At 41.5% G+C, this 20,451-nt stretch overlaps 1 protein-coding gene across 2 annotated transcripts in view; it reads left to right on the forward strand.

Moving 5' to 3' along the window:
* The first annotated feature begins 2,869 nt into the window (after positions 1-2,869).
* KIAA0232 (KIAA0232 ortholog) overlaps positions 2,870-20,451 on the forward strand; it is a 398,715-nt gene continuing 381,133 nt past the window's right edge. For both annotated transcript variants that reach the window (XM_069203179.1, XM_069203181.1), the window contains exon 1: positions 2,870-3,014. The gene's annotated coding sequence lies outside the window, so the exon portion shown is untranslated. The remainder of the gene's footprint in view (positions 3,015-20,451) is intronic.

Raw genomic sequence — 20,451 nt, forward strand, 5'->3', positions numbered from 1 at the left:
GTCCTGCAAGGCCACCTTAGGCTCATGGTTCTGAGGATTTGAGGGGATGTTGGGAAAACAAACAACTTTCAACTGTTGCTTTGAACCTCATTCAGCAAGTGTGGGCTTCTGGTACCATCAAGACGTACAGATCTGCATGGAGATGATGGGTTTGTTGGCGTGTGGAGCAACATCTGGACCATTGGAGGCCAAAGTTACATACATCCTGAATTTTCTGGCAGAGCTGGCCTGTTCAGGCCTGGCCTATCGCACAGCGAACCCCTTCATATCAGCCATCTCTATACGCAGTGCTCTCACGACTGAAGTGCCGGTGGGTGAACATCCTTGGATTTGTAGATTGATGAAAGAGATTTGACTGGCAAAAGACCCCAGATATTTCAGCTTATGGGATGTTGATCTTGTTCTATGATGCCTTTTGGGACTGCAAGACAATCAGTACCTTAACAGGAAAGAACTAGCAGGCAAACTGACAATGCTCTTGTGTCTGATCTCCTGGAAACAAGTTTTGGATGTGAGAGCATTGGGTGTATCTGCACGTGCATTCACACTAGAAGGTGTGGTTTACGGTGTTTCGGAGGACGAAGACACTTACCAGGTTGGTATTATATCCAGTTTTTAATGGCACCCCCAAAATATGAGTGGTTAGATGCACCAAGGCCTACGAGGAAATGACAGCAGAGGTAAGGCCAGCGGGAGAAATGCAACTTCTCATTGCAATGAAGAAACCATTTAAGGGGGTTTCCTCCCCTTCTATTGCACATTGGGTAAAGTGGATCATGATGGAGGCAAGTACCGATGTCAAAAAGTTTGGTGCACACTTCACAACAGGAGCTATGACTTCAAAGGCAATTGAGGTAGGTAGCAGACTGGCAGATATTATGAATGCCTCAGACTGGTTTTCTGAAAGCACCTTTAATTTTTTTTATTTTAAATCTATTTTCGAAGCAGCAGCTTTGGTAATAAGTAAGCTTTGAACATACATAATCCTTGCTTCCAGTGCCGACATAGAATATAAAATTTCCTAGCGATAAGGAAAATTTCAGTTCTGTTAAGGATACAGAGACTAGGATTATCCAATCCAGGATTTTAAAACTGAAGATCCTCCTCCTGACTAAATTTATTGAAGGTTATGATATGCATTTAAAAAAAAAAAAAAATTAGTAGTTTTCATCACAAGTAACACATACAACAACATAACAGCAATTGCCATCCATGACGTTACAGATCACAGGTGTGATGATGGACCAAAAGTGCAATTATCTTGACATATGGGTATTGCAACAATCCAAGATATTACATAGTACGTCTCACATGGATATCCTCAGAGATCGAAAAGAGATAGGCAGTTATTGATGCCCAAATATCCTTCGGTCTCAATGCTCGTCGCAGTGCTTTAGCAGTTGATCTCTACAATATGCAATGTCACGCAGCCACTGGTTGAGTTTTGGATAAGCCACCCTCCTCTTGGCCAGTAATAAGGACACCACCGCAAGTTTATGATTTTCTGGCTGCAGTACCCAGTTGGGGATAACATAATATTGGCGTCATTACTACTTCTGGAAGGACTTGTGTCACTTATATCCAGTACTGGTAAATCAATACACATCCCCACAGTGAATGCATTAAATCCGCCCCTGGAAGCCCACACCTTACACATTGTTCATCCAATTTGAGCCCATATTTAAACAATCTGGCAGGCGTATAATACATCTGGTGCAGGAATTTGAAATTAATAATATGTAAGTTACAGTTTGATGTGGACATCCCTGCCAAGGTGCAACAGTGCTTACTACCACCATTTTGCGTGGTTTTGGCACTGTAGACAATGTATGCTTCTTATCAGCTAAGTTTGGCTTTTGTTAGACTGCAGTCCCGGAGATGTTTAACAGCAGGAGGCGATTACGATAGTTGAACTGCACAAAGCACGCTTGCATCTGCAGTGTGTGCTACCATTATTAACATAACGAGGATTTAACATTTCTCTGTCCAGGCAGTGAAGGAGGGACTGCTCCATCCTCAACACAAACATTCCTGAGTGGGGGGGAAATAGGGTGTATCATTAAATGACATAGCAATACAGTGGCATAGGACAGTGGATCAACAACTAGCATTGTGAAATCCAAATAGTCCTACAATAAAGGTGAGACCTATTGGCTTTGTCAGTGCGTGTTTCCAGTTGCACTAACTCACTCTAATAATTATACCTAACTTCTATTAACATAATACATTACCACTTGAAAATGTAGGAAATTCTTCAGTTTCATAAAGGCCCAATCCTAACCCATTCGCCGGCAAATCTACAACAATAATTACTTGAATATGATGTGGTGTTCTGGCAGAAGCTGCCCTAGAGAACCAGGTTGGAATATTGGCGTTAGTTCAATATCTTGTATTTTTTTCTTAAATCGCTTAACGTCCCCATGCCTAAAAAGATGAATGTGACCTTGTACAATGTAACTGGTGTCTATGTAAAGAGCTCATGCGGGTAAGGCTCGAATCTGGGCAAATCACTTAATATCCCCGTGCCTACCAAAAATGAATATCTCAGTATGTAACCCAACTGGTGCTTATGTAAAGCGCTCTAATAGCTTCGAGTCGAGTGTATAAAACTACTGTAAAAATATGACTTTGGAGTAAGGAGCCGCATGCTAATCGCTATACAGTACTGTTCTATAAATACAATGTGCAGCGGCCCTACATCAGACGGAATTCACAGAAGAGGTTACTGAGACAGTAATAGACTCGTTCGTGACGCTCGATCTTGTACAGTACTGGCCGTGTGGGTCCTGTTGGCGGAAGTTTCACCAGAGCTTTGCACGGGAAGGGGTGCAGGAAGGGAGGGCACAGGAAGTGACGCTCTCGTAACGTAACGTACGGGCCGGTTGGCTCTTGTCGACGGAAGTCTACTCGCCAACGGCGGTCCCGTTCTCATGGGTCACAGGGGTCTTCCAGCGGCCTTTGGCCGTGACGCCGCTCACTGAGAGGAACGGACGGAAGGCGGGGGAGCGCGGCAGGTACGTTATGAACCAAATGAACCAATGGGAGGGAGGAACCGGGCGACGACCTCAGCGGGCCTCGCGCTCTTTACGGGAAGCCGCGGCCTCCCTCTCTTTTCCAGACTGCGGCTGGCCAGATCCAGGCAGAAGCTTCACAGCCAGGTGCCCGATCTCCCTTCCCGCCTGCTTGGTACAAGGTGAAGCCCGCGGTGGCGGCTGACATGTACAAAGCAATTCTAGTGTGTGCCGGGAAAGTAAGGTCATATGCAGCACACAGCGCATTTCGCCGGTTTCTGGGCGGCGGGATACCGCCAACTAGTGAAATATACGTAGATTGCTTTCTGATACATCATGTGACTCGGATGTCAGAATCAGGCATAGTCATCCAATCCCTGCTGCGACTGCACATCACGGGCTTCGGCACACTGTTTTCTTGTGCCGATATTGGTAACCTGCATATTTCACCCAAACATGCCGTTGTTTGCTACGTGCGGTGTGTGCGGACATCTCTGAAAGCCGAGGATGTCCGTGTCGCGCCTTGGGCAAACGCCTTGATGAGCAGCGCGGAATGGCGCCTTCAGTGGCGGGTTTGGTGCGCGAAGTTGAGCGGATACGCTGCTAATGATTTTTATGGCGATATGCTCAATAGCATTGTGTCAACCTGGAATCATAATACGCGGAGTTGATTTGTTGGGTTAACGCCCGAATCTTTAAGGCTTACACGTGTGCTGTTTGCTTGTGTTGTGCGGTTTAGCAAATACAGTTTTGGGGACTTATGTGGCGAAAGTTTAGTTTTATGGGGTCAGATGCGGGTATTGTTTTGGGGACGTAGGAGATCCTGTGTTGATTGGATAAGAGTAATGGCCCAATTAGTCGTGTTTGTGTGTGAGGGAGTTGTTATAGAATAACTTTTCGCCTACGCTTTTTTTCTTTTATTGTTGGTTTACTATTGTAGGGAATGTTAATTTTCAAGTTGGCTTTAGAATGTTAGGCCGGCAGTTACCGTTGGTTTTCATCGCATTTTTTGCTGTCTCACTTCCATTGATGTAGTAGCCATAGAACCTATCCGGTTTAACAAATCTACTTTAGAATTTTGTGATTTGACTTTTCACCAACAACAAATTTGTGACAAGCTTGACGCGTTTTGGCTCCTCTGGAGGCAGTTATGCCGCATCATCCCTGATCTGAAGCAGGCCAATATTGTGATTGGGGTTTCTATGTGGCAGTTGCATTTTGACGGTTGCTGTGCGAGAGGTTTCAGAGAATTATGCCTTCAACATTTTGACAAAGGCAAGTGACAAACTGAAAATAGCCGATTGCAGGTGCAAGAGCGAATTACTCCGCTCAGATATTGATGTTGAACTTGCTTTGCGACTTGTGCAAGCACAGAAGTGTTTCTGGGTTACAGACAAAACAGTAACTGTATGGATGCAATGCGGGCACTCGGGCTACCGGTTGATTTGAGAAGAGGGCGTGACGGGACGCCAACTATCACAAAGTGAGTGCACATGAGCATCTGGAGTTCACGTCTAAAGGAGAGTGGGTGGTACATAGCTGTGCATTTTAGGGTGGTGAAGGGTAGTGACAATGGTGTAATGGAAGAGGTATGGAGTAAAGTTGAGCATCGGAGACCATATGAATACAATTTAGGAACTTGAGAGTTGCAGTGAGTTCAGCCTGTTGGCAAGGCGAAGTTATGCATGTTTAGGAATCCTGGACCTTTCATGACAAGTTTGCAGTGGTATATCAATACGTCTAAATATCCCTAATGTGGGAGCAAACTGCACAATGTGAAAGTGTGTAAAGAAGACATGGTACCGATAGTGTGAGATTGTGTGGAATACACACAAGATGAAATCGGAGGAGAATGTTGAGGCAGAGTTGCCTTGGCTGGTGATTTGGCGGATATTGGATCGCAGTAAATTTTAATAGGTGCAAAAATACGTTACTTTTTTGTAGTGAGGGCACAAGATTAAAGAACCAGTAGTAATCCAAGAATATATGGTGGGTAAAAAAATAAACCAAAACTTGTGGTCAGGATGAGGATCGGCTTTATAAATAAAAGCACAGCGCCCAAGGAGTTCATGTTCACCGGAAACAGTTAGGAATCCAAATCGACCCCCAGTTCTGATCAGCCGACCCGTCTTACGTTTTATGTTGGTGGTTGATTAAATCTGGCCATTTCTAAATGTACTTACTACTATATTAGTACAGGAAAGACATTTGAACACCAGAATGTTTTGAAAGTAGTTTAATTCTCGTGTTGTTCAGAAGATTTACCATTTACACAATATCTGGGCGGATAGGAGTCTGGCCTCATGAAGAGTGAATCCTACAAGCTGAAGCTATCATACATATATAGTGTCATCGAGCTTTGGGTGGCGTATCGCCAAGTGAGTTTGCATAAGGCTTAGAAGTGATTCACATCTTCGGAACCGGTTAGGGACATTTAAGGTGGGCTCTGTAACATATCCGGCACACCAAACGTCCAGTAATGAGCGAGAGCCTAAATTAATGCTTTGCCTTTTAACAATGCGCTCATTGTTTCACTGATTTAACAACTTTTGTTGTGGCGCTACCACGGAGGCCAGTGGTTCTGTTGATAGCACGTACAAAAGTGGGGATAACCGGCATCCTTGGAGTATACTTCATGTAAAAGTAAACTCCTGTGATGTTGCTCTGTTAATTAGTATCTGTGCTGTCAGGTTGGCATATAGTAGGGCCATCTAGGCCGATAATTGGTCTCCCACTCTCATGCTTCTTAGTGCCATGGACCTGTAGCTCCATTCAAATGACTCACTTGGGGAGTCAATCCCTGCAAACTCGGTCCTGACCGAATCAACTGTGCTTCTTTTAAAAAAGAGATTGACTCCACGAGTGATTTAAGTGTCCGAAAGCTATAGGTCAATTGATTTATTTTGAGCTTCTTGTGGATTTGTGCCCCCTGAACAGTCTCAAGCTATTGGAGCCACAATTTGGAATCATGCCCTTAGTTTCCATGTTTTGGTTCCGCACAAACATCCATCAGTTTGGTATGCTTTTCATGTAGGATATTATCTGCTCATTGCTTCTCATTCATGGCTCATTTCCAGTTCTCTAATCTCTTTTTCTAAACTATCAAGCCTGACTGGATTGATTTAGGAATGCTTGTCTGTTTATGTTTGCAGACACCACCTATAAATAATTTTGAAAGCCTCCAGTGCAGTTGCCTATTCTGTCACTGAGTATTCGATTCAGGTGAGTTCCCGAATTTCCGTACAGATTTCAGATTGATATAGTGCACGGAATAGGGCTTCAGGAGGGACGTGCCATGTTTTAATGTGCTGAGACTCCATGACTATTTTTAAGCCTAAAACGAGGTGCAAGTTTGCATAGTGTTCCTGCTGGAGTCTTGCACTCTTGTATACAAGGACTTCCATCACTTGATAAAAGCCAGTAATCTATGCAGGTCCATGAACTGATGAGTACTACGTAACCACAAATGTGAGTGGATTTCTTTCTCTCTACATGAATGTCAACGAAATGTACTTGACCCATTGTTTTCTTAATAGTTCTTGCAGAGGCTGGTACATTTCTAGGCTCTGTGCTTAACATGTTAGGTGTGTGTTGAGGACAGTGTTGAGGTCTCCACTCCACCGAATAGTTTGGTGGTTAGTTTTGTGGTAGGTCAATATAAAATTGCTGTTGATCTGTTTGTACCATATACATTCAACAGTGTACTGTACTGGGTAGTCCCAACAATTATGCCATGTACTAGTGATTAACAGCTGTCAGGGTCTGGAAATGACTAATGTATTTTTATTAGATAACCGTCTTCACCCAAAGCGCAACACTTCCTACTCCACTGGCATGTGTGCCATAAGAGGCAAATAATCAATGGCCACCCACCTTCAGTGTTCTTTCTTCTCATTTGTTTGTGTTAGATTGGTTTCCTGTGGAGGTGCTACATCAACCCTGTGCCTTTGCAGGTCTGCTGATACTCTTCTAACTTTGCACGCATCATTCAGCCCTCTGACATTCTACGCAATTAGTCTAAGCCCTAGACCATCAGCAAAATCCCTGAAAATTCTCTAGATTTGTCATTTCTCTGGTATTTCTGTTGCCATTGGTAGTGTATGTATCTTGTTTTTTGATGGTTCTCCTGTCAGTCTTGTACTACAGCTTATGCGCCTCTCTGTCCGTGAGCGCCAACTTGTAGCAGTACATCCCTTTCTCAGCTTGAAATCCCTGTACATGGGCTCCAATTATGTCTGTGAATTGATGCAACTGCTAAAGGCTGGAGGAGCTTTGTGCTGTCACCCGCTGCTGCGCACAAAACCCCGCCATTTCCTAGGCGGCCACCTCTTAGTTATTTATTTGCATGCTGTGGCACTGGTTACCGTCTACAGTGTATTCATTACACCTGTGGGTGTAGAATTTAAGAAAATACCTACTTGTCCATGGGACAGATTGCTTCTTAAATCTACTTGTCTAGTAAAAAAAAAAATCTACTTGTCCCTTTGGATTCAAATTACGGCAACAATCTCATTATGTAAGAGCTCTGATAATAGCCTCTCTGATTATGCCAGGGCTACTACTATATTAGGGCTTGAATACTTGCAATTTCATTCCCTACTATAGCAGTTTCCCTATTTTGCCACCTTTCTGCAGATTTACATACTGGGACTGGAGGAGTCAATAAGCAATAGTTTCAGGGCTGGAATGCTTTTGAGTCTGCAACCCTACTAACTTGCATGTTTTAGGGATTTTAACCAGCTCTTTTCTAATCTTTTCCCATAATGAGAGAGGTTGAAACTTTACTCCTAACAAGGGCAGAAGTAGAAGCTCTTTCAGGGTTGGGGAAATAAGTGGTTGGAGGGAAAGGGAACTTGTAAACGCTCAATAGACTTTCACATGAGAAAATCTACACAAGCATATTTGCTTGTGCTAAAAAACAGTTCACAAAAATTTTCTAGGGGTACGATTTCCAGGTCTACTTCTGTAAGTTCTTGTGAACTCACAAAAGCCACTAATTCAAAGATATATACCATGGGTGCACTTTTTGTGTCTTTCTTTAAGAATCGGATCCCTAATTAGGTCTGATGTTAAAGACATTTTGTTGTTTTTAAACTTTTATTTCTCTCTACTGGCTGATTTTACTGTGAGTGATCGCATTCTGCTCTAACACAAGGAGAATATTGGCAACACAAAGCTTTGATCAGTGGTGTAACTAAACTGAAGGGGGACCTCCTGTAAAGAACATGGAGGACCCCCCCAGACTCACTTAGGGTAGGTGCTGTGGTGAGGAAGCCCACTTAAGGGTGGCTGCAGGGCCTTTGTTATGCCAGTCGTGGCAGTGTGTTCTTTTTGAGACCAAAAACTTTTCCCCCCCATTTTGCCAGTGTTTGTTACAATGGTGAAGGTCTAGCAGCTCCCACAACAATAAAGTATTACAAAAGCCATGTCAAAACAAGACCCACATTGGTGAAACCACAGGACTCTCAAGAAGTGTCAGATTGGTTGGCTTTGCCATTGCTTGTTTATTTTCACCCTTCTCTTAATCTTGTTGAGAACGTTTACACTGATTTCCCATTAGGAATATCTTTTGGAAAAACTAGCATGTATCAACAGTTTTTACTAAATGACTCTTGCAAGAAATAACACTTAAAATGTCATAGTAATGAAACGTTTAATTTCCTACTTGTATTTTTTTGTAAACATTTTATTTTGAAACCAAAGAATGATCACACTTGCTTACAAACTTCTGCATATATTTGCATCTAATTGTTGAACTTTTGGAACAAACATATATTTTTTTTTTCTGGCTCCACTGTCAGTGCAGTGTGACCTTTAAAATGGTTTATTTACAGCGCTCACCCTAATAATAAAGGCTTTTAATTAATGAATCATAAATACAAGTTCCAACCACATTAACATATGGACACACATTTCCCCAACTCTGTAAACTGACAGCCAAAGGATTTGTGCCGCAGGGAGTTGGGCCTACTTGTCCCAAGGACAAACTAAACATGAACACTTGTTGCCTTTGACCCCAATCAATATAATTCTCAACAGTTGGAACGATAACAATCTGACGGCTGCACCAATCCCATTAATTCAATCTCGACCATTTGAACGAAATCATATTCAGCACTGCCGAATTAAATTGAATTGTATCGGATATATTGCTTGTAATGGTGACACAGTGTCCTGCAAAGAACTGTCAACGCGTTTCGCCAAAAATCCATCATTTGTTTTCATAGCATTCTAATGTGATCTCTTGCAGCGGCCATCTTAAAACATGCAAGAACCTAAAGACGATCAGCATATCTATGTCCAATTTTAACTCAGCAAACATAACATGAAATGCTTCCAATGGTTTGAACATGAAAACATTGTATATACCTTACATATTTAATAAAATAAAAACTACATATCCTTATTTTGACAAAGTAGGTAGATGAACTGGTATATTAATGCATTATTCGGATAGATGTCATCAATCTTTCTACTCAATGATCATCACTCTAATTGATCAAATATTCACAGGGTATAATCTCCAACATAGGTTACTGTATATAAATATAAATACATATTTCAAGTATTCCAATTGTTATATATATTACAAAAAAACTATAAAATATTAAAGTTAATACATATAAACCAGTCAGCTTAAATAGCTACTATTTTATAATTCAATATAAAAATGACATCCGCAGTGGTTATAATTTACAATAAATACGATCTCATTCAATATTGGATTCAAAATTTGAAACCAATAATAAAATGTCAATTCCATCTCATATAAATAACTAACCACAATGTCATACTGCACCTTATTAGACTTTGATCTTCTGTGTAGTCTGCATCTTTAATGTCAACATACAGTATAACCCTTATGTGTAGTCGATAAGTTCAACGAACTTTAAAGTTACCTTATTTCATCATGATATATGACATCAACATCTTGAAAGCAATGAATTTATTTGATGAAGTAAATCTTCTCTATTTAGATCTGTTATAGGAACCTACTGAGTGCATGTATAAGAATTGATAAAAAGAGGCCACAGACTAAAGTGCAAAAGTGCTAATAAACAAAATTATTTCTCTATTAGATAAAGTGTCTATAACTGGTGAAAAATGGTGGTAAAAAAACTTATATCTATATGTTCACTCTTCTGTACATATTGGTTTCTGAAGGAAGAAAGATTCTAAGAAGGTATAAAAGCTAGAAAAATCCTAAAAAAATTCCATAAACATCAATTAAAGACTACTACTAATTCCTGAAATTTCTGTAAAATCACTTGTATTCCATTTGTGTCATTAGAGTCACCCCCTCTTTGTGGCAGTTATAGAGATACTACTATATCCACCGTATCAAATAGGCAAAACTTCACAACATTCTAGATTCCTCTACTGTTATTATAGATGGACATGTAATTCAGCATCAAGATTATGTCCCCAGGGAGATTCAGAACCCAGTAATAGAATCATCTTCGATTCCATTTGTCTAAGCTCAGAAGTTCTGTCACCCGCCCTAGGATTATTTTTAATAGATTTGATACCATAAAATGATAGTGTACTGGAATCCCCTTGATGTACATCTCAAAAATGTTTGGCCAGGGGATATGTTCTGTTGTGATTTTTAATGGCTCTAAAATGCTGCAAAAATCTAACTTTTAACTTGTGGATAGTACTACCAATATACTTTTTATGACATCCACATTCGACAACATAAACCACAAACTCAGTATCACAAGTAATGCGATCCTTGATATCACAGTAACGACCATCAAAAGTTTGGTATCTTTGCATATTTTGTGCATATTTGCATGCCTTATAATTGATACAATAACTCCAGCTGGTCAGTGTAAAATTGTTACCTATCCGTTTTGCGTTATCTAATGTAACATGCCTCCTATTTGTAATCTCCTCATGCCCCCCATATCTGAGACACCCAATGGGTCTGTATGAGTGTTTGCTTTGTGTTGAAACCTAAGTAGTTATATAGTGGTGAGGCTTGAGTGCTCCCTCCGACCTGCCCACAGTTCTCAGTACTGTGTCCTTCCATGTATTAGTTGTCACCCTTAATCTTCAATAGTTTCTTAATTAGCTAGGCAGACACCTATATCATGGGAGGCGGATGCGTTTTGCTTTATTCTGCTTCTTAAGAAATGTGAATGCTGCCGAAGGATCTGTGAAAAGTAGTAATATGTCACCTATAGAGATTGTAAACTTTGGCTGGTAGAACATTACCATTTTTAATGCCTATGAATGCCTTAAAAGCCTCCTGGATTGATGCATTAAGATCAGCGTAGATAAATATTTTTGAGCCAGCATAGCCCACGTCCGTGTTTTTTCGTACAAGCCTCAGGGCAGTGTCTCTGCCTCTATATTTTAAGAGGCACTTTATCGGTCTCAGATGATCACTGGGTGTCAACCTGGCACTTTCTACAATGAAGATGAGAGATAAACTTGACTTATCAAAGAGGTCCGCAAGTAACATTTCTGTATGTGTCGCCGTATTGCTTGTGTTGATGGATTTGGGTGCTTCTGAGATATGTAGATTGCTGCACATTTCCATGTCCTCATTCCTGGTTCGGATACTTTCCAGCAATTTGTCGATCTTGAGTAGCCTCTCTTGTCTGGCATTCGAGTCGTTCACTACATTTGATATCCGTCTATCCACCATATTCATTTTCATGGAGTGTTTTATCTAGTTGCACTGAGCATTAGAGTGCCTATCTTGCCATCTAAGGTGCGGAGACTCTGGCTCACTTCAATAGTATGTATTTTATTTTTTTGTCCTGTGAGGCTTCTGCTTGGGAGTGTGAGTCAACCTCATAGACTATATCCTTTCTTGTGGTGCCCTGATTTCATGAGGTCAGAGTTCAATTGTGGTTGCATATGGTTTGTTTTCCTTTTCTTGATAATGCACATATGGTTACATTTTATTAGCACATGGTCAGTCATTTACTATAAGTACATTTCATGGCTGCCACTCTCCTCTCCTTTAGTGTATAAGGCAGAGGCCGCTATGTGCTAATGACCTGTTTGCGGGTCTTATTACCCTGCCCAGCAAGGCACCGGGGTGGGGGGGGGTGGTATTTGTCAGTTATTGCTGTGAGGTTATTTTAGTAGTATTTTATGGGCACATTATTTGTGCCATAGGCCTGCAGTTTATGCCTTTAGCCTAGTGAACAATTCATTTGAATGAATTTTATTTTCATGCGCAGAAGCTTCATTCTGCAGTGATGTTTTATTTCTTTTATCTCATACACTTTTGTAGACTAGAAACTTTTCATTCTTTTTAGCTTGACGTTTTCGTTCTGTGCTTTGCTCAAGGATGGAGGCAATATTATTGTTGGTACAAAGTAGAACACCACGTTCTCTGCCACTTCACGGAAACATACACGTTCTTACGTTAGGGCAGTTTTCTCAGAACACCAGCTGTTTTATTATGAAACCTCTCTCTGCCCCCATACGTTAGAGGGAAGTTTCAGCCTGAAATTGCCACCACATGCTGTTATTTCAGTGCAGCAGTCTGCTGAGACTTGATGTCTCCTCTGCTCGCATGGGAGAGGACTCTCAGTAGACCGACAGCCCTCTTCGCCACTACCATATTCAGGTATGCAGGATGTCCCATGGGTCCTGAACGCCGGATTAGGGCTAACACTGCTATGCTCTATTTTAGAACCTTAGTGGTGTAGGTAGGCATTTTAATACTTAGCATTTTGATATTATGGTGGGACTTTTCTTATGTTTCACTTTCTTTGTCACCACTCTGTTATTATGTTTCATTATACTAATCATTGCAGTGCATGCCATCTTATGTAAAACGCAATTGATTTAATAAAATACATTTAACCAGTTTTCTGCTTCTGTTTGTCTTTGCTTGTGTGAGACAAATGTAACTGAGAAAAAAGGATGAGTTTTGCTCCACCGCGATTTTCCTGAGAAATCAGAATTTCATGCATGTGGCTGCCACAAATCACTGCTACTTTTGGGTGCTGGTGAGGTACTGCTAGCTGACAGGAAGGGTTAGGCCAACAGTTGTCGCACGGTGTGGGATTGGACCCAGTTACCCACAATCCGGTGGTGCTGCCGCCCAAATCCAGCAGTCTCATTGTTATGAGAGCCAACATGACAGTATGTCCTCTCGCATAGCAGTTTATTGACTTTTTGGTATCCCCAGGCGGCCACAGAACACTTTTCGCCTGGATGTATATGATCTGTTCACAACTCTGACTTCTTTGTCAGCCACGAAAAGGCCTCTACCTCTCCTAAATATTTCACTGTTGCTGTTTCTGTTGTTTTGGGGGGCAATTCACCTGATTTTCCAGCTGCCCCTTTGCCCTGCTCCCTCAGGACTCATCTCTTATGGACACAACACCCCTCCTGAGTGTCCAGAGCCAGGCCTGTCTCTCGCTGCACCCGGGATCTTCATTGAACTGCAGAATTTTTATGGGTAGTGCTGTCTTCACGTTACATTTGGCAGGCCCAGACTCTTGCAAGGCTAGTTTAATGTTAGCATGGCTCCTGTTTAGACTCTGGTGGTCCCTGGCCACCATCTTTGGTCTCCCTCTTTGCTCTCCCTTTCTTCAGTTGTTGTTCCACTAGTGTCCACTGCTGTTTTCTCACCACCGTCTTCCTCAAGTTTTTTTTGGGTTAAACTTTCTTTATTGAGGTACAATGTAAACGACATTTAAAAGTAATTTATGGATTGTCATTTCCCACCATAAGCTACATATGAATACATCATCAACAGTATATAGCTTATATTGGCGTTGTACCCAAAAAGGGTGAGGATGCCCCTCCCAACAAATCCCTATTGTATCATGTGACATAGGTACCACATATTAAATGCAGAAAAGAAAAAACATATCAACAACACATTGTAACCAAACTAAATCAGCATAGCCAGTGCGCCTTAGGAAGCAAAACAGCAAGGTCAAACTGTGTCCCTTCAGGAGTTTCAGGCTTTACGTGGCCCTCCCTTCCAGAGGAAGAGTCTCTATATGTGGAAGAGATGTTGTGGGCTGCAGGATTTAAGTGGTAGGCCCTTGGATAGAAACTGCACCAAGGGGTCCCATATAAACACTCCAAGCTCCTCCTTGAGTCTGTCAATTTGTCTGTTAAGCGTTCCATGGAGAGGCTGTGCCATAATCTAGTGTGCCACAGTGCTATAGGGGAGGCTCTGGTTTCTTCCAATATGACGCCAAGACCATCTTTGCAACTCCTAGTGCTAGCCACATAATGGAGCGGTCTCCCACTATTTGGTATTTCATGACTGATGTTCGTATGTCCAGCAAAACGTGTGTTGGAGAAGTTGGAATGGGTGTAATAATCCAAGCAGTCATTGTAGTGAATAGTCCTTTATTCCAATACAGAGGTACTAGTAGTGATAGTAATACAGCAACTCCCAGCACTCAGCTCCAACCTCTTCCTTCTCCTGCCTCCTCCAGACTGTCCCTTTTCCAACACTCCACCTAGAATGCTTCTTCTTCCACATTCCATTTCCCACTCATAAGCCTATTGCTACACATCTCCCCCCTTACACATCCTACAAAAATTACACACACACACACAAAACTAAATAATACTTATTACACATCTCCCCCCTTACACATCCTACACAAATATACACACACAACTAAATAATACCTATTTACAATTAAAGATACTATTAACCGTTCCTAATTTTGCATAAGTTTCCCATACTCCACTCCTTTCCATCTTCCAACTTAACCACATTGTTATACACCTTTACCACCTTTTGTGGTTTAGAAAACTTGCTCTCACCCTTCTTTACTACACCAAACCTTTTTACTGCCACCCAATCACCAACTTCCACATCAATCTTCTTCACCCTTCTCCTAATGTCATATCTTAATTTGTTACACTCCTGCCGATCCAGTACTTTCATTCTCATCTTTTCCCGATCAACCCATACATGTTTCTTTTCACATAACCACCAAGGAAATTGCTTTGTTGCTGGTTTCCTACCTTTAAGAGCAACAAACGGCGACTCCCCTGTTACCGAATGGGGCCTCACTCTGTTCAATTCCATTCGCCAAAGAGAGTTGAATATTCTCCAAAATCATTCGATTCACCCTCTCCACTAATCTGTTAGCTTGCGGATGGAACAGCGCAACTTTCTCATGTTTATTTCCTAATCCAGTCAGGAACTCTTTCCTACTTCCTGGCACCAATTGCACGCCATTGTCAGTGATCAGAACTCTCGGCACACCTTCTTCCAAAAACACTTTCTTAAGAAATTCTATAACATTACTAGTAGTGATTCGTTCCAAATTCTTTACTACAAACCACTTACTATGGTAATCTACCAAAACAGCAAGAAACCGATTCCTCCTACCCAATTTATCCACCGGGCCTATAAAGTCCAAAGCTAACTTCTCCCACGGTTGTGTTGGAAACTGTACACATCCTAAAGGTGGCTGCCTGAGAATTCTGGTCTTGTCACTGTTACCACATGCTACACATTCACTCACCATCTGCTCCACCTCCCTATCCATTCCAGGCCACCAATAAAATTCTTAGTCTTCTCTTGGTTAAACTCCTTCCTAGATGACCCTCATGCACCAATTTTATCAACCTCACTCTCAGTTTCCTTGGAGGAACAACTTTCCCGCGTCTTAATATTTTCTCTCCTTGAATACTCAATTCATTCCTTACTTCCAAATATTGTCTCAAACCATCATGTGAGTGACTGCCACTACCATCTGGATCACATATAAGCCTTTTTAACTCACGGTATTCTTCATCTTCCACTACAGCTTCCTCCCACTCCTCTTGTCCTAATGCCAATTCTTCATCTATTGGAAACGCCTCCATTTCCATCTCAGACATTAACGACACCTCTTCAGAACTCTCATCAACCGGCAAACGTGACAAACAATCGGCCACAATATTTTTCTTACCCTTTATAGATTTCAATTTTGTTGTAGAATTTGTAATGTTAAGCAACCATCTAGATATTCGGGGTGTTATACTTCCCTCCAAACCCCGACCACATTTGAAAACCTGCAATAACGGTTTGTGGTCTGTTCGAAGTATAAAAGGCAATCCCCAAAGATAGTATCTGCAATGGTTTACACCCCAGCAACAGGCCAACGCCTCTTTCTCAATGGCAGAGTTTGAGCGTTCTGCCCCCTGAAGTCTACGAGATGCAAATCCAATGATTTTCTCTTCATTCTCCACCATCTGTATGAGAACCGCTCCTAACCCCACACTACTAGCATCCGTCATTAAGATTGTTTTCTTGCACACATCAAAATGTCCCAGCGTAGGAGCACTAATAATAGAACTCTTAATCTTCACAAATGCTGTTTCACACTCCTCTCCCCACTCAAACACTCATAGGCTCCACAACCTCAGTAAAATCATGTACAAACTTTGAACAGTATTCTGCTAATCCCAGAAATTATTTTAGTTGGTCTTTGTTCTGTGGTCTCGGTGCTTCACTCATTGCTCTTACAATACTTCTTTTTGGTTTTATCCCTTCAGCAGATACTTCATGACCTAAATAATTCACTCAATCTTTTCTCAACTGGCATTTTTCTCTCTTTACAGTCAGACCATGAGCCTCAATTCTCCCCAAGACTTTCTCAATCAACTCATCATGGTCATTCAAAGATTTTCCCACTATTATGATGTCATCCTGGAAACACAATACATTTTGTAGTCCATTAAAAACATTTTGCATGATCCGTTGAAATACAGCTGATGCAGAGGCTAGCCCAAAAGGCATTCTACAATAACGGTATGCACCCAAAGGAGTAACAAAAGATGTTAAAGGCCGTGAATCCGGAAGCAAGTTAACTTGATGATAAGCTGCAGACATATCCAATACACTAAACACTTTACCACCCCCCATCATACTCAACATTTCTGTGATGTTCGGCAAAGGCTGCCTATCCACCCAAATGTTCTTGTTCAAATCCCTCAAGTCAATGCATAAACGAATCTTGTTTCCCTCCTTAGGTGCCACGACTATGGGCGCCAACCATTCCGAGGACTCTATTGGTTCGATAATCTTTTCCTCTAATAATTTGTTAAGTTCCTGCTGGAGTGGTTCCCTCATCAAGAATGGTATTGACCTTACCTTATGAACCACTGGTATCGCATTTTCTTTTAAAATGATGGGATGTGTAAATTTCTTCAATTTACCCAGTCTGTCAGTAAACACATTGGGAAATTTTTCCATGAATTTTTCAGACCATTCTGTTCCCATTTCTTGAGTATCCATATGTTCGATACATGCTTTTTCCACAGTCATGACAGGTTCACTTGCGTTAGGGTCTAGTACTATCTCTAAGTCTTTCTGGTGTCGCCATCCTAAAAGATTGGACCCTTCAGATGTTACGTACACCTTCCCGTGTACTCCGTTGTCCTTGAACAAAATGTCCATCCACTTCATTCCTAGAATATTGATTCTGTTTCCCTCATATCCAACTGCTTTGACATCTGCACTTTGCAAATCCTCAATTTTCCTTTCCAAACACTCCACATACACATCCTTAGATATCAAAGTAAATAGGCTACCAGAATCTACTAGTACTCTTACAGATTTGGATTCCAATATTATGTCACAATGAGGTTTTTCCAATTTGATAGTGCTCTTCTTCCTTAGATTCCTTTCAGTTTTACATTCTACATTCCGTTGGTTAACTTCCAAAACACCATTAACAGTTAGGACAATCTCTTCTTGCTCTTCTCGTGCATCATCCACAGATTTGACACTATTATTTAATGCTTTTCCTTTTGACCTACACACTTTGGCCATATGACCTCTTATTCCACACACCCCGCATGTTAAGGTATGTGCTATACATAAAGGACTAGAGGCAATATGTCCCAGACCACCACACCTGTAACAAAATGTTAGGATTTTTCTTTTCCATTACCTTAATTCCCTTGTTTCCAGGATTCTTGCCTTGTTTCTTTACCTTAAACTCTTTCACCTCAACTGTATTTTCTTTTTCTGAATCCCTTATATGACTCTTAACTTCAATTTCTTTCATCCACGTTTCAGTATGCTCCATACTTCACACTATTTGTATGCACTCTTCCAATGAGGGGTCCATGGATAACAATCTGTCCTTCACTTTCTTGCTGTTAGTACAGCGTACAATCTGATCACGTATCAAGGAATCACTCAGGTTCTGAAAATCACACGTTACTGCTAATCCCCTTAATGCTGCGACATAAGTTAACACATCCTCATCATAACCCTGAACTCTAGAAAAGAATTTGTCGTTCAAACACTATACTTATTTTAGGTGTGAAGTGTGTTTCCAGCATTTGCAGGGACATTTCATATGGATTTGCAGGTTGTCCATCCCCCATACCCAAAGACATTTAAGGCAAATCATCATATATCCTACGACCTTCTGTACCTAAATGATGCAATAGGATTGCTTGTCTCCTAAGAGGACTGTACCTGTCCCACCCCCCCCCCCATTGCTAATAAGTAGGTAGAAAAAATGTTCTTCCACTTTTTCCAAGGAATTATTGGTTCCCCTGGTAAAGGTAAAAAACATGGAGGTGCCGAAATGCATTGTTGAGCCATAGCTGCAACTGATTTTAAAATAGGTAGGAATTAAAATACATGAACAATCTAAAATTACAGTCTCTGATGTGGTACTTCTGAAATAGTCCTCTTTCTAGCTCGTTTGTAAAAGTCCTATTTTAATTGTTCGTGAGATCTATGGTAAAAAAATACAGACAGGAGTCTGAGTTGCACGGCTTCGACAAAACGTGAGTAATCTTTGATTTAATCTGCTTGTATTCCTCGCGCCGTTGTTCATTTGTTGTTCCTCGTGCTGCTGTTCTATTTTTAGCGCGTCAGGAATAATATTTTGTCGTGCCATGCGCGTCTTAGTTCTACTTGTGGCACGCGTTAAGAGTGTTCTGTTCTTAGCGCGTGTGTAGAATTGTTTACTCCTGAAAAGGCGTTGCGTGCTCTTTCCGTTAAAGCCACACAGTATTGCCGATTGGTATAATATTGGATATTAAGCTTTTATATCGATTCACCATCAATTTTTTTTTTACTCTCAAAATAAATGGTTTCAAGTTCCTTCCAGCGTTAACATTGGATTATCGTTGGTATCCTTTCCATATTATTTAGCATTCACACTGAAGCATAAGTCTATCAAAACAATAGCGCTCCTTTGAAAACATACGCACATGGCACTTACAGTTATTCAGTTCACGTTCCAGAGTATTTTCTTTTCCGTATTTCTTTTGTTGCTCACGTTGTTATGAGTAGGGAGTTGCTTGGTTTTCCTTGGCTTCTGTACAGAGTCCACTCGTCGCCATTTATGTAATAATCCAAGCAGTCATTGTAGTGAATAGTCCTTTATTCCAATAGTAGGTTCCTATACAGAGGTACTAGTAGTGATAGTAATACAGCAACTCCCAGCACTCAGCTCCAACCTCTTCCTTCTCCTGCCTCCTCCAGACTGTCCCTTTTCCAACACTCCACCTAGAATGCTCCTTCTTCCACATTCCATTTCCCACTCATAAGCCTATTACTACAATGGGGTAACCCAGAATTTCCTTTATTTGTGACAAGATTTCTTCCCAGTATGGGCAAATAGTTGGGCAGTCTCAACCGAAATGCCTAAAGTCTCCCAGCATGCCACAGCCTCTCCAGCATCTATCAGACGTACGAGGGGACGTTTAAAAAAAACAACCTTTTTCTGGGTATAGGTACCAGTTATAAACCAGTTTAAAATGTGCTTCTCTTACCCCATAGAGCGGTTGTATTTGGTGATATCACAGGAGAGTAAATTCCATTGTTAAGCCCAGGACCTGCTCCCAGAATGTAATACAATGAGGGGTGTAAGTGCGATGCACAGGTGTCAGTAGCTTATGCAGCGTAGGTGTACGTCCCTTTGCTATCCCTCCCAGTTGTACAGATTGTTCAGTTAGGAGCAGTTTCCCTGGTGGCTGCCAAACGCATGTGAGGTTGTGTGAACCAGTGTTTTAGTTGAGTGTAATGGAAGTGCTCTGACGGGGGTAGCCCATTACCATTGCTATGAACTGATCACTAAGCCTGAATCGCCTTAAGGTAGCCTCCACGAAAGACCATTCTACTCAGTCAACTGCCTTTTCGGCATCCAGTGCTAACAGTATAGCGAGAACCTTTTTCTTGGTTGCCTTTTCCATCAGGTGGGTTACTCGTTTCAAGTTATCATGCATTTGGCGAACTCTGATGAATCCCGATTGGTCGGGGTGTATCAAATCTGGCAACACATCTTCAGTTCTTTTGGCTAGGATTTCAGAATACCACTTTGCATCTGGATTTAGCAGGGCACTAGGTCTATAAAATGCACATGATTGAGGGTCCTTTCCGGGTTTGGGGATAAGTGTAATTAGAGCTTCTCCATGGTGGGGGACATGGCATGCCCTGGTCTAAACTGGTTGAACAGCTCAGTGAGGCGCTGGGTAA

The sequence above is a fragment of the Pleurodeles waltl genome, chromosome 1_2 (genome assembly GCF_031143425.1).
Source record: "Pleurodeles waltl isolate 20211129_DDA chromosome 1_2, aPleWal1.hap1.20221129, whole genome shotgun sequence".
NCBI lineage: Eukaryota > Metazoa > Chordata > Amphibia > Caudata > Salamandridae > Pleurodeles > Pleurodeles waltl.